A 10,028-nucleotide genomic window follows, 5' to 3' on the forward strand; every position below is an offset into this window, starting at 1 on the left:
CTGGTTCCAAATCGGGAAAGGAGTATGTCAAGGCTGTATATTGTCACCCACCCTGCTTATTTAAGTTCTATGCAGAGTACATCATATGAAATGCTGGGCTGGATAAAGCACAAGCTGGAATCAAGATTGCCTGGAGAAATATCAATAACCTCAGATGTGCAGTGGAGAAGGCAATGGCAACCCACTCCAGTACTCTTGCCTGGAAAATCTCATGGATGGAGGAGCCTGGTAGGCTGCAGTCTACAGGGTCCCGAAGAGTTGGACACAACTGAAGCAACTTAGCAGCAGCAGCAGATGTGCAGATGACACCACGCTTATGGCAGAAAGTGAAGGGGAATTAAAGAGCCTCTTGACGAAAGTGAAAGAGGAGAGTGAAAAAGTTGGCTTAAAATTCAACATTCAAAAAACAAACATCATGGCATCCCGTCCTACCACTTCAATGCAAGTAGACGGGGAAACACTGGAAACAGTGAGAGACTCTTTTCTTGGGGTGGGCTCCAAAATTACTGCAGATGATGACTGCAGCCATGAAATTAAAAGACACTTGCTCCTTGGAAGAAAAGCTATGACCAACCTAGACAGCATACTAAAAAGCAGAGACATTACTTTGCCAACAAAGGCCCATCTAGTCAAAGCTATGGTTTTCCCAATATTCATGTATGGATGTGAGAGCTGAACCATAAAGACGGCTGAGCACAGAAGAGTTGATGCTTTTGAGCTGTGGTGTTGCAGAAGACTCTTGAGTCCCTTGGACTGCAAGGAGATCCAACCAGTCAATCCTAAAGGAAATCAGCCCTTAATATTCATTGAAAAGACTGATGCTGAGGCTGAAACTCCAATACTTTGGCCACCTGATGCAAAGAACTGACTCATTGGAAAAGACCCTGATGTTAGGAAAGATTGAAGGCAGGAGGAGAAGGGGACAACAGAGGATGAGATGGTTGGATGGCATCACAAACTCGATGGACATGAGTTTGAGCAAGCTCTGGGAGTCAGTGATGGACAGAAAAGCCTGGCATGCTGCAGTCCATGGAGTCGCAAAGAGTGACATGACTGAGCAACTGAACTGAACTGAACTGTGCCTTCAAACATGAAAGAGGGTCCAATCCAGTTGTCAACAATAGACTAACAGAAAATTTTAATGATAATGTGATTTTAGCATGTGATATAGGGGTTAGATAATTGGAATTGCATTCATATTTCAAAACTCCTTTAATTCCTAACTACTTAATTATTTCATATCTCTAATAATTAAATAGACATAAAACTGATATTGAACCTTGCAACATCAGTCTTGCAACAGGACTACTCCTCCATGGATACACAAATTAATTAGAAAATATTAGTTCCATCCATGTCATTAAGAGAAGAGTTTGCAATTCAATTTTATTTTACACTTATAACTTATCAAAATATTAATACACTCAGTGATTTGCTGTAACAAAAACTGCAATAACAATGCAGGAAGGAAACAAATTGTTAACTCAAAGCTATATAGTCATACAGAGAAGTACAACAGAGTAGATAAAAAAACAACCATGTTACAATACAATGTGTTTTTGTGGAGTGGGGGAATGAAAATACAAATTCAGATACAAAAGAGAGGATATAAAATGTCAAATGTTAAAGAAAATCAATTTTTTTAAAATAGATGATAGTTCATTAACCAAATATTCATTACAGTATTTAGATACATTTAGAAGAGTGATGGAACACATTTTAAAAATGCCACAAATTACAATGTACTGGAAATCACATTCTTTACAACTGTTTGAACTTATGATTTGAAATTTTTAGATGCTGATCTAAAAATGTACATACAAGGGGTACATAATTTTTCAAAGGGGTATGCTTTCAAATTTTGAAGGCTACTACTCTAGAGCAGGAATTCTGAACATGTGATGTCACACAGTGGCTACAAACACAAACTTAGGAGTTAGTCTTACTAGTTGTGTGACATTGAGCAAATGACTTAAATTCAGCTCAGTCTACTTACCTGTAAAATGGGGACAGTAAAAATACCCTATCTATAAAGTTGTCAAACTTCAGTAGACACTAGAATCACCTGGAGGGTTTGTTAAAACACAGACTGTGGGCCCTGTTCCCAGAGATTCCGCCTAAGGAGCTCTGGGGTCAGGCCCCCAAACCTGCATTGCTAACAAATTTCCAGGTGACATTAATGCTGCTTGCTACTTTCATCTATATCATAAAGTCATTCACTGTGTGGACGTTACTACATAAAGCAATTATCCTTCAATTAAAGAATAAATAAATTTTTAAAATATATTTGTGCTTAAAAAATAAAGTTAGTATATAAAAATTCTTAGAAGTCCACTGGCCCAAAGCAGGTACTAACACACATTAGCCAATATCATCAGTTAGAATTTGATTCACTGCAAAATAAAATTCTACTGCAGTGGGTTAAACAGAAAGGAGTGTCATGTTAGCATATGTCATTTAACAAGAGGTCCTGAGGTCAATCATCCAGGGCTAGCACCACTGGTCAAGAATGCCATGAAGCTCTCAGGCTCCTTCTGTCTTCTTTGCTCAATTGTCTTTGTTCAGTGGCTTTCATTACCATAGGTTGAGAATAACTGCTGTTCCTCCAGGAGTCTCGTCTGAATTCCAGATAGGAAGACAGAAGAAAAAAGGAGTAGAGGGTAGAGTTGAGGGAGCATGCCAGCCAAGTCACAGACCCTCCCTTTCATAACTTATATTTTAGAGAAGTCACTTGCTTTTAAAAAATGTTTCCAGAAGTTCTCCACATGTGGTGAATGGAGTTAATAAAATTAATCAACATTCAGTAAAATAGACTCAACAGTACTAGGCACATTTCAAGTGTTAAACAGCCACAGGTAGCCAGTGACTACCATGGTGGACAACACAGATGTAGGACATTTCCACCATTATGCAAAGTTCTATTGGATGACATTAGACTATAAGATACACCTTTAAGTCTCCCACAAGATCTATAAAGCTCTTTCTCTCCAGACTTACCTGCTGTTGCTATACACTTTAGCAAAGGTCAGCAGGCTATTTCTCAGACCTGCATTTGTTTACAATTCTGCTACCTGAGATTGTACTCTCTCTCCACCTCGTCCATCTGGAAAACAAGAATCCTTCTTTATACACACATATTCAAGAAGCCAGAACTGAACATGATGCCAGACGTATTTCTGAGCATCCCTCTTTTTATCTACCATTACTACAAAAAATAGCAGATCCAAGAGATTATTCAATCTTTTAAAAAAATCACACAAAAAACAACTTGATTGAAAAATGGGAAAGGAACTTGAACAAACATTTCTCCAAAAAAGATATATTAATGAAAAAAAAAAAGATATATTAATGGCCAATAAGCACAGGAAAAGATGTGTGATGATACTAATCATTAAGCATATGCAAATCAAACCCACAGCAGTACCACCTCACACCCATATTGGCTACTATCAAAAAACTCAGAAAACAACAAGTGTTGGCAAGAAGAAGGAGAAACTGGAATCCTTGCATATTGTTGGTGGAACTGTAAAATGGAGCAATTGCTATGGAAAACAACAGTATGGAAGTTTCTCAAAAAATTAAAAGTACAATCAGATGATCCAGCCATTCCAATTCTGGGTATACACTCCCAAAGCACTTAAAGCAGGGTGTTGTGGAAATATCTGTCCACTCATATGCAATACCAGCATTATTCACAATCGCCAAAAGGTGAATGCAATCCAAGTGCCCATCAATGAAGAAATGGATATACAAAACATGGCATAGGCATGCAAATGGAAGAACATTCAGCCTTGAAAAGAAATTCTGACACATGCCACAATCTGGCTGAAACTTGTGGGCTAATATACAACCATATCTTCAAACATGTCTGATTTTTAAACTACAAAATGATCTTGGTTTTTTTTTTTAATTGAAGAAAAATCTGCTTAAACAGAAAAAAAAAACCTGCTGAGTGGCTCAGATTAAGTAGGATAAAATGAGAACTCGCTCTACTCATTCCTTGTATTATCCAAGTGTTGGACTCAGTACCCTGCTGATAAATTTCCTTCTGAGAACCTCTATACACAAATTAAGTGCCAGTTAGGCCTCATGGCTTCGACTGGACAGTGTTAGAAGAATGGTTTCTGCCCAGAAGAACAAAGAGTCAGATGCACTTCTTGGATCGGACAGTAGCCCAGTGGTTATTTCCACCCACTGCACACTGGCATTACCTGGGAAATTTAAAAGCCCTCCAAGTGGTTCTAAGGTGAGAGCAGGCTGGCTGGAGACGTACTGCTATTTTCTGATGATTAAACCCCGCCCCCAGCCACTACACAGCTCATATTTATTTTGATGCCCAGAATCATTAAACAGTGCGCCTGACACAGTCGCAACATTTCTGCCTTCCGGGTAACGGTTCTCCACTAGGTAGCATTATCTAGAGCACGTGATCTCTCCAGCACCTGTCGCTCAAGCGCCTGAATCTCTCCCTGCGTGTGTCCGCCCCTCACAAACACACCCAGAAACCTTGACTCGCTACCTATTACCGTCCACAAGGCAAGGCCGCTTCCGGATGGACTTTGCTGATGGGGAGCGTCCAGGCCTATGCCATCTGCTCTCGCGCCAGATACGTCTCTGCAAAATCTTCGATTAGGTTCAGCTTCCAAACCCGCGGGGGTTGTGTTGGGGGTCCGGGGACAAAGCGCCGAAACTTACTTGCCTTCATCCTTGCCCGCTGACACCTCCTGAGTTTTTGCAAACTGCTGCTTCTGGGCAAGAACATGCGCCACGGGGGCCAGCTCTAGTCCAGCCTTCGGTGTCTGGACATTTACCAAAGTCCTGCCTTTGTCAGGTCAGAGGCTGCGAAGCCTGGTCCTTCTCTGTCTGCCTGGAAGGTCCAGGCAGTCTTGCTTGGGCACGAGATTCACGGCGTTTGTTCCGGAGATCGCGGAGGCCGGCTGCCAGGAAAACAAGACCGCGAACACTTAAGCCTCTGGGGTCGAATAGAGAGACAGGATGGTTTACTTTCACTGGCCTTATTTCCAGGTCCCCTCTAGGAACGTGGGAGGTTTCCGCGTCTCTGTGGTTACTTCTAGCTGCTACAGCTTCCTGGGCTGCTGCTGTTCTAGGCCCTGCCTTCTAAATGGGTTGGGAAGGTTTAACAGAGAAATCGTTTGGGAAAACTTCAAAAGTATATATGCAAAAATAGAACAGTACGATGAATTCGGTGTACCTGTCTCACACCTTCTACCAACTCATGGCAATGTTATTAACCTATAACTCAGCCCTCATTCCTTCCGACACATTGCTTGAATCTCAGACACGTGTCATTGATAAATTTTAACACAGCCCCTACTAAGATAAGTTAGACACTTGCCTCGGGCACAAAATTTAGGAGACTTCCAAAAAGCTTTGCAATAGAGACAATAACATTTTAAAGTATTTTTTAAGTAAAAATTAATGCAAAAAAACTATATTGAATACAATATCAATATTTTAAATAGAGAATCGGTATTACTGACTTTTTTTCCTTCTGCCCAGCTCCCATATGACTGACACAAGGCTGAAACTTAAGTATCTCTAAGAATGAGGATGCCTTTGAAAAACGTAATCACAGTATCATTATCACATCTAAAAATAATACCAAAAATAGGATCATCAAGTATCCAACCATTGTTCAAACTTTACCAGTTTTATATATTTTATAAATATATTATATAACATATATTTTAAAATCATATGTGAGTAATAAGGAGGGCTGGAGTGAGAATTCTCAGGCACCTTTTATCTAGGGTGCATAAGTTATCAAGACCTTGGACATAGATCACTTGAAGCATTATGTCATCATCAAAGGTTTGGCAACAAACTTCCAACAGGCCTGGTCCAAGAAAGCTGTCTTGGGAAATCTGATATCTGGGTATGAAGTTAATGTGAATGAAAGAGTAGAACAGTAGGAAAGAGGTAGAAATGTGAAGGTCTCTCAGATAGTGGTAATGGTAGGTAAGCGTACTAGGATGGAGTGCTGAGGAAGAAAGAAAATCAAGGAATGTGGACAGAAATAGAAATATAAAAGGAGAAACAAGAATCATAATCAGTGGAATGGGTAAAGAGAAAAGATTATTATGGCGGTGGGGTAGCACAGGAAAGAAAAAAGAGAAATATGGTATTTATCAATCAGAGAGGTGAGCAAAATGATCACAGTCCATGAAGGAGTAGAAACTGTAGACTGATCTATGGTGGGTAAATCTCACCATGTGAAAGCTAACTAAAAAGTCAGAAGTCATTTACAGTGTTCCCAATGTTAAGGCTTTCTCTTATATTCCATCAATTGCCTAAACTCCTTTAAATTTTACTTTACTTCAAATACAGATCATCATCCTTTATAACTGAATTATTTTGGCCTTTATTTCCCACTGTATAGATTTACCATAATTGCAGAGAACAATGTTGTTAACTAATCAAGGATCTTAGTTCCTGAATAGAATCCACACAAATAAGGTTAAATTAAAAGGGATTTCTTATGCATTCACAGAGTTTCTTGGAGACCAGAATCAAATATAGATTACAGTACACTGCCCGAAGCACCCAGCCATGAAAATGCTTCTGTAGAAATCCTACTGCTGCCACTTCTGGTTCCACAAAATCCTAGACAGTAGCTGCACATAAACCAAAATACCCCCAACAACCTTGCATGTGTGAAAGGATTTCAAGCTAAAACCAAACCAGAGGATATGAAATGAAATGTCATATGTGCACCCTCTGAAGAATGGGAGGTAAGAGCTAAGAGACGTATTTCCCCTAAAATGCCTAATTTACAGAAGACAGAGACATATCTCCTAATCAATGAATAGCCCCTAATCTGACTGGACTTGCCCCTCTTTGCATTCTTGATCATAAATACAACTACCTCAAAACCTCAGTAGACCTACCTTGCTATATATCATGAGTTTCCTGAATTGTAATGCCTTTGCTATTCCTGAATAAACTCTATTTTTGGTAATTTAAACTTGTCTCAGTTTACCTCTTTATTTAGGTTGACGTATGTCGGATGAGCTATTCAGCCTTTATCTCACAATATTCATTTCTCCCAGTCTTACACTGCAAAGTCAAGTGGGCCTTAGAAAGCATCATTTTGAACAAAGCTAATGGAGGTTATGGAATTTCAGTTGAGCTATTTCAAATCCTAAAAGATGATTCTGTTAAAGTGCTGCACTCAATATGCCAGCAAATTTGGAAAACTCAACAGTGGCTACAGGACTGGAAAAGGTCAGCTTTCATTCCAATCCCAAAGAAAGGCAATACCAAATAATGTGCAAACTGCCGCACATTTGCACTCATCTCACATGCTAGCAAAGTAATGCTCAAAATTCTCTAAGCCAGGCTTCAACAGTATGTGAACCATGAACTTCCAGATGTTCAAGTTGGATTTAGAAAAAGCAGAGGAACCGCAGATCAAATTGCCAACATCCATTGGATCATTGAAAAAGCAAGAGAATTCCAGAAAAAAAATCTACTTCTGCTTCATTGACTATGCCAAAGCCTTTGGCTGTGTGCATCACAGCAAACTGTGGAAAATTCTTCAAGAGATGGGAATACCAGACCACCTTACCTGCCTCCTGAAAAATCTATATGCAGGTCAAGAAGCAACAGAACTGTATCTGGAACAACAGACGGGTTCCAAATCGGGAAAGGAGTATGTCAATGCTGTATATTGTCACCCACCCTGCTTATTTAAGTTCTGTGCAGAGTATATCACGAGAAATGCTGGGCTGGATGAAGCACAAGCTGGAATCAAGATTGCCAGAAGAAATATCAATAACTTTAGATATGCAGATGACACCACCCTTATGGCAGAAAATGAAGAGGAACTAAAGAGCCTCTTGAGGAAAGTGAAAGAGGAGAGTGAAAAAGTTGACTTAAAACTCAACATTCAGAAAACTAACATCATGGCATCTGGTCCCATCACTTCATGGCAAATAGATGGGGAAACAATGTAAACAGTGAGAGACTTTATTTTGGGGGGGCTCCAAAGTCACTGCAGATGGTGACTACAGCCATGAAATTAAAAGACACTTGTTCCTTGGAAGAAAAGCTATGACCAACCTAGACAGCATATTAAAAAGCAGAGACATTACTTTCCCAACAAAGGTCTGTCTAGTCAAAACTGGTTTTTCCAATAGTCATGTATGGATGTGAGAGTTGGACTATAAAGAAAGCTGAGCGCCAAAGAATTGATGCTTTTGAATTGTGGTGTTGCAGAAGACTCTTGAGAGTCCCCTGGACTGCAAGGAGATCCAACCAGTCCATCCTAAAGGAAATCAGTCTTGAATATTCATTAGAAGGACTGACTGATGCTGACGCTGAAACTCCAATACTTTGGCCACCTGATGCGAAGAACTGACTCATTAGAAAAGACCCTGATGCTGGGAAAGATTGAAGGCAGGAGGAGACGGGGACGACAGAGGATGAGATGGTTGGATGGCATCACCGACTCAATGGACATGATTTTGAGTAAGCTCCGAGAGTTGGTGATGGACAGGGAAGCCTGGCGTGCTGCAGCCCATGGGGTCGCAGAGAGTCAGGACATGACTGAACTGAACTGAGTCTTAACAAGCACATCTGCTCAGCAAAAGCTATGTGACACAGGAAATCCTAGTGATAAGGAGATCTGAGAATTGGAGAGTTTACTGCTGCAGTTTCAGGGTACAGGAGGCACATTGCAATAGGGTTGCAGAGGTGTAGAGTGAGCAATCTTTACTACTGGTCACAGTTGCTACCTGGTATCCATTTCACCCTTTTTCCTTCTTAAAAAACTAATTTTGTTCCAATATCCACTATTGATACGCATAAATTGAAGAACTCAGGAGACTCTGCTGCTGCTGCTGCTACTGCTAAGTCGCTTCAGTCGTGTCCGACTCTGTGCGACGCCATAGATGGCAGCCCACCAGGCTCCCCCGTCCCTGGGATTCTCCAGGCAAGAACACTGGAGTGGGTTGCCAGTCCCTTCTCCAATGCAGGAAAGTGAAAAGTGAAAGTGAAGTTGCTCAGTCGTGTCCGACCCTCCGCGACCCCATGGACTGCAGTCTACCAGGCTCCTCCGCCCATGGGATTCTCCAGGCAAGAGTACTGGAGTGGGTTGCCATTGCCTACCACCATTTTAAGTTCCAGGGCAATTTATGAATAGTCTAAGATGAATATGTAAATCCTATGCCTTCATAGATGATTGATTTACAAATTTAGGTTTAAACGGATAAACAAAAGCATTCCCCTGCTGGCTGTTATAAGTTCAGAGGTAGGCAGGGGACCTAAATTGTCATAAACACACTTTAATGATTGAGAGGAGAGGCTATGCTGTTCCTTTGTGTTAAGAGCAAAGAATGTTTTGCCTAAGGTGCTTCAGGCTGCCATATTAAAGATAGCTGTAAAACTAGGCAGTCTAAGCACAGCGCTGACAAACTGTTCAAACTTGCTTCTATTCTTGGTGATCCCAGTTAGACTTAAAAGTGGCCCGTACGGGGATCGAACCCGCGACCTTGGCGTTATTAGCACCACGCTCTAACCAACTGAGCTAACCGGCCCTCATACAAGCTACTGCTCTTCCTTAATGTTTTAATTGCGCTGACCTTCTAGAATTTCTTTATCATAAAGGGGAATATCAGTCCTATTTATACTGGGTCCACTTCTGTTAAGGGGAAACAAAAGAAAAAAGTCTATCAAGGTCAAGAAAGATCCTTGCCTTTCAGAACATACCTTCTTGGAACCAATGCAAATTCATTTTGTAATGCAAATTCTTTTGTAACAAATAAAAAACCATTTTTAATGAAAATGGCAAATTGGAACATTTGATAGTAAGGACTTTGATATATTTGCATCTTGGAGACCACAGTAAAAGATGGTAGAAGGGAAAAGAGTCTTTCTACCTGCAGACTCTTTGGAAATGAGAAGAATAAGTGCCTGGAAGAAATACCAGCAGTATTTTTAAAGAACAATTGAATTAAAATAATCCATCCATCCAAACACCCACTCATCCATCCCTGAGCAAAAATTAA

At 40.5% G+C, this 10,028-nt stretch overlaps 1 long non-coding RNA gene and 1 other non-coding gene across 2 annotated transcripts; both read right to left on the reverse strand.

Annotated features, from left to right (window-relative positions):
* Positions 1-1,360: 1,360 nt before the first annotated feature.
* Positions 1,361-5,006, reverse strand: LOC133059804 (uncharacterized). Its single transcript, XR_009693623.1, has 3 exons — positions 4,696-5,006; positions 2,998-3,103; positions 1,361-2,618 (listed from the first exon to the last, which is right to left on the reverse strand). It is a non-coding gene; the product is annotated as an uncharacterized LOC133059804 (long non-coding RNA).
* A 4,477-nt stretch (positions 5,007-9,483) lies between these two features.
* Positions 9,484-9,557, reverse strand: TRNAI-AAU (transfer RNA isoleucine (anticodon AAU)). The gene has a single exon. It is a non-coding gene; the product is annotated as a tRNA-Ile (tRNA).
* Between the last annotated feature and the right edge of the window lie 471 nt (positions 9,558-10,028).

The sequence above is a fragment of the Dama dama genome, chromosome 7 (assembly GCF_033118175.1).
Source record: "Dama dama isolate Ldn47 chromosome 7, ASM3311817v1, whole genome shotgun sequence".
Lineage (NCBI taxonomy): Eukaryota > Metazoa > Chordata > Mammalia > Artiodactyla > Cervidae > Dama > Dama dama.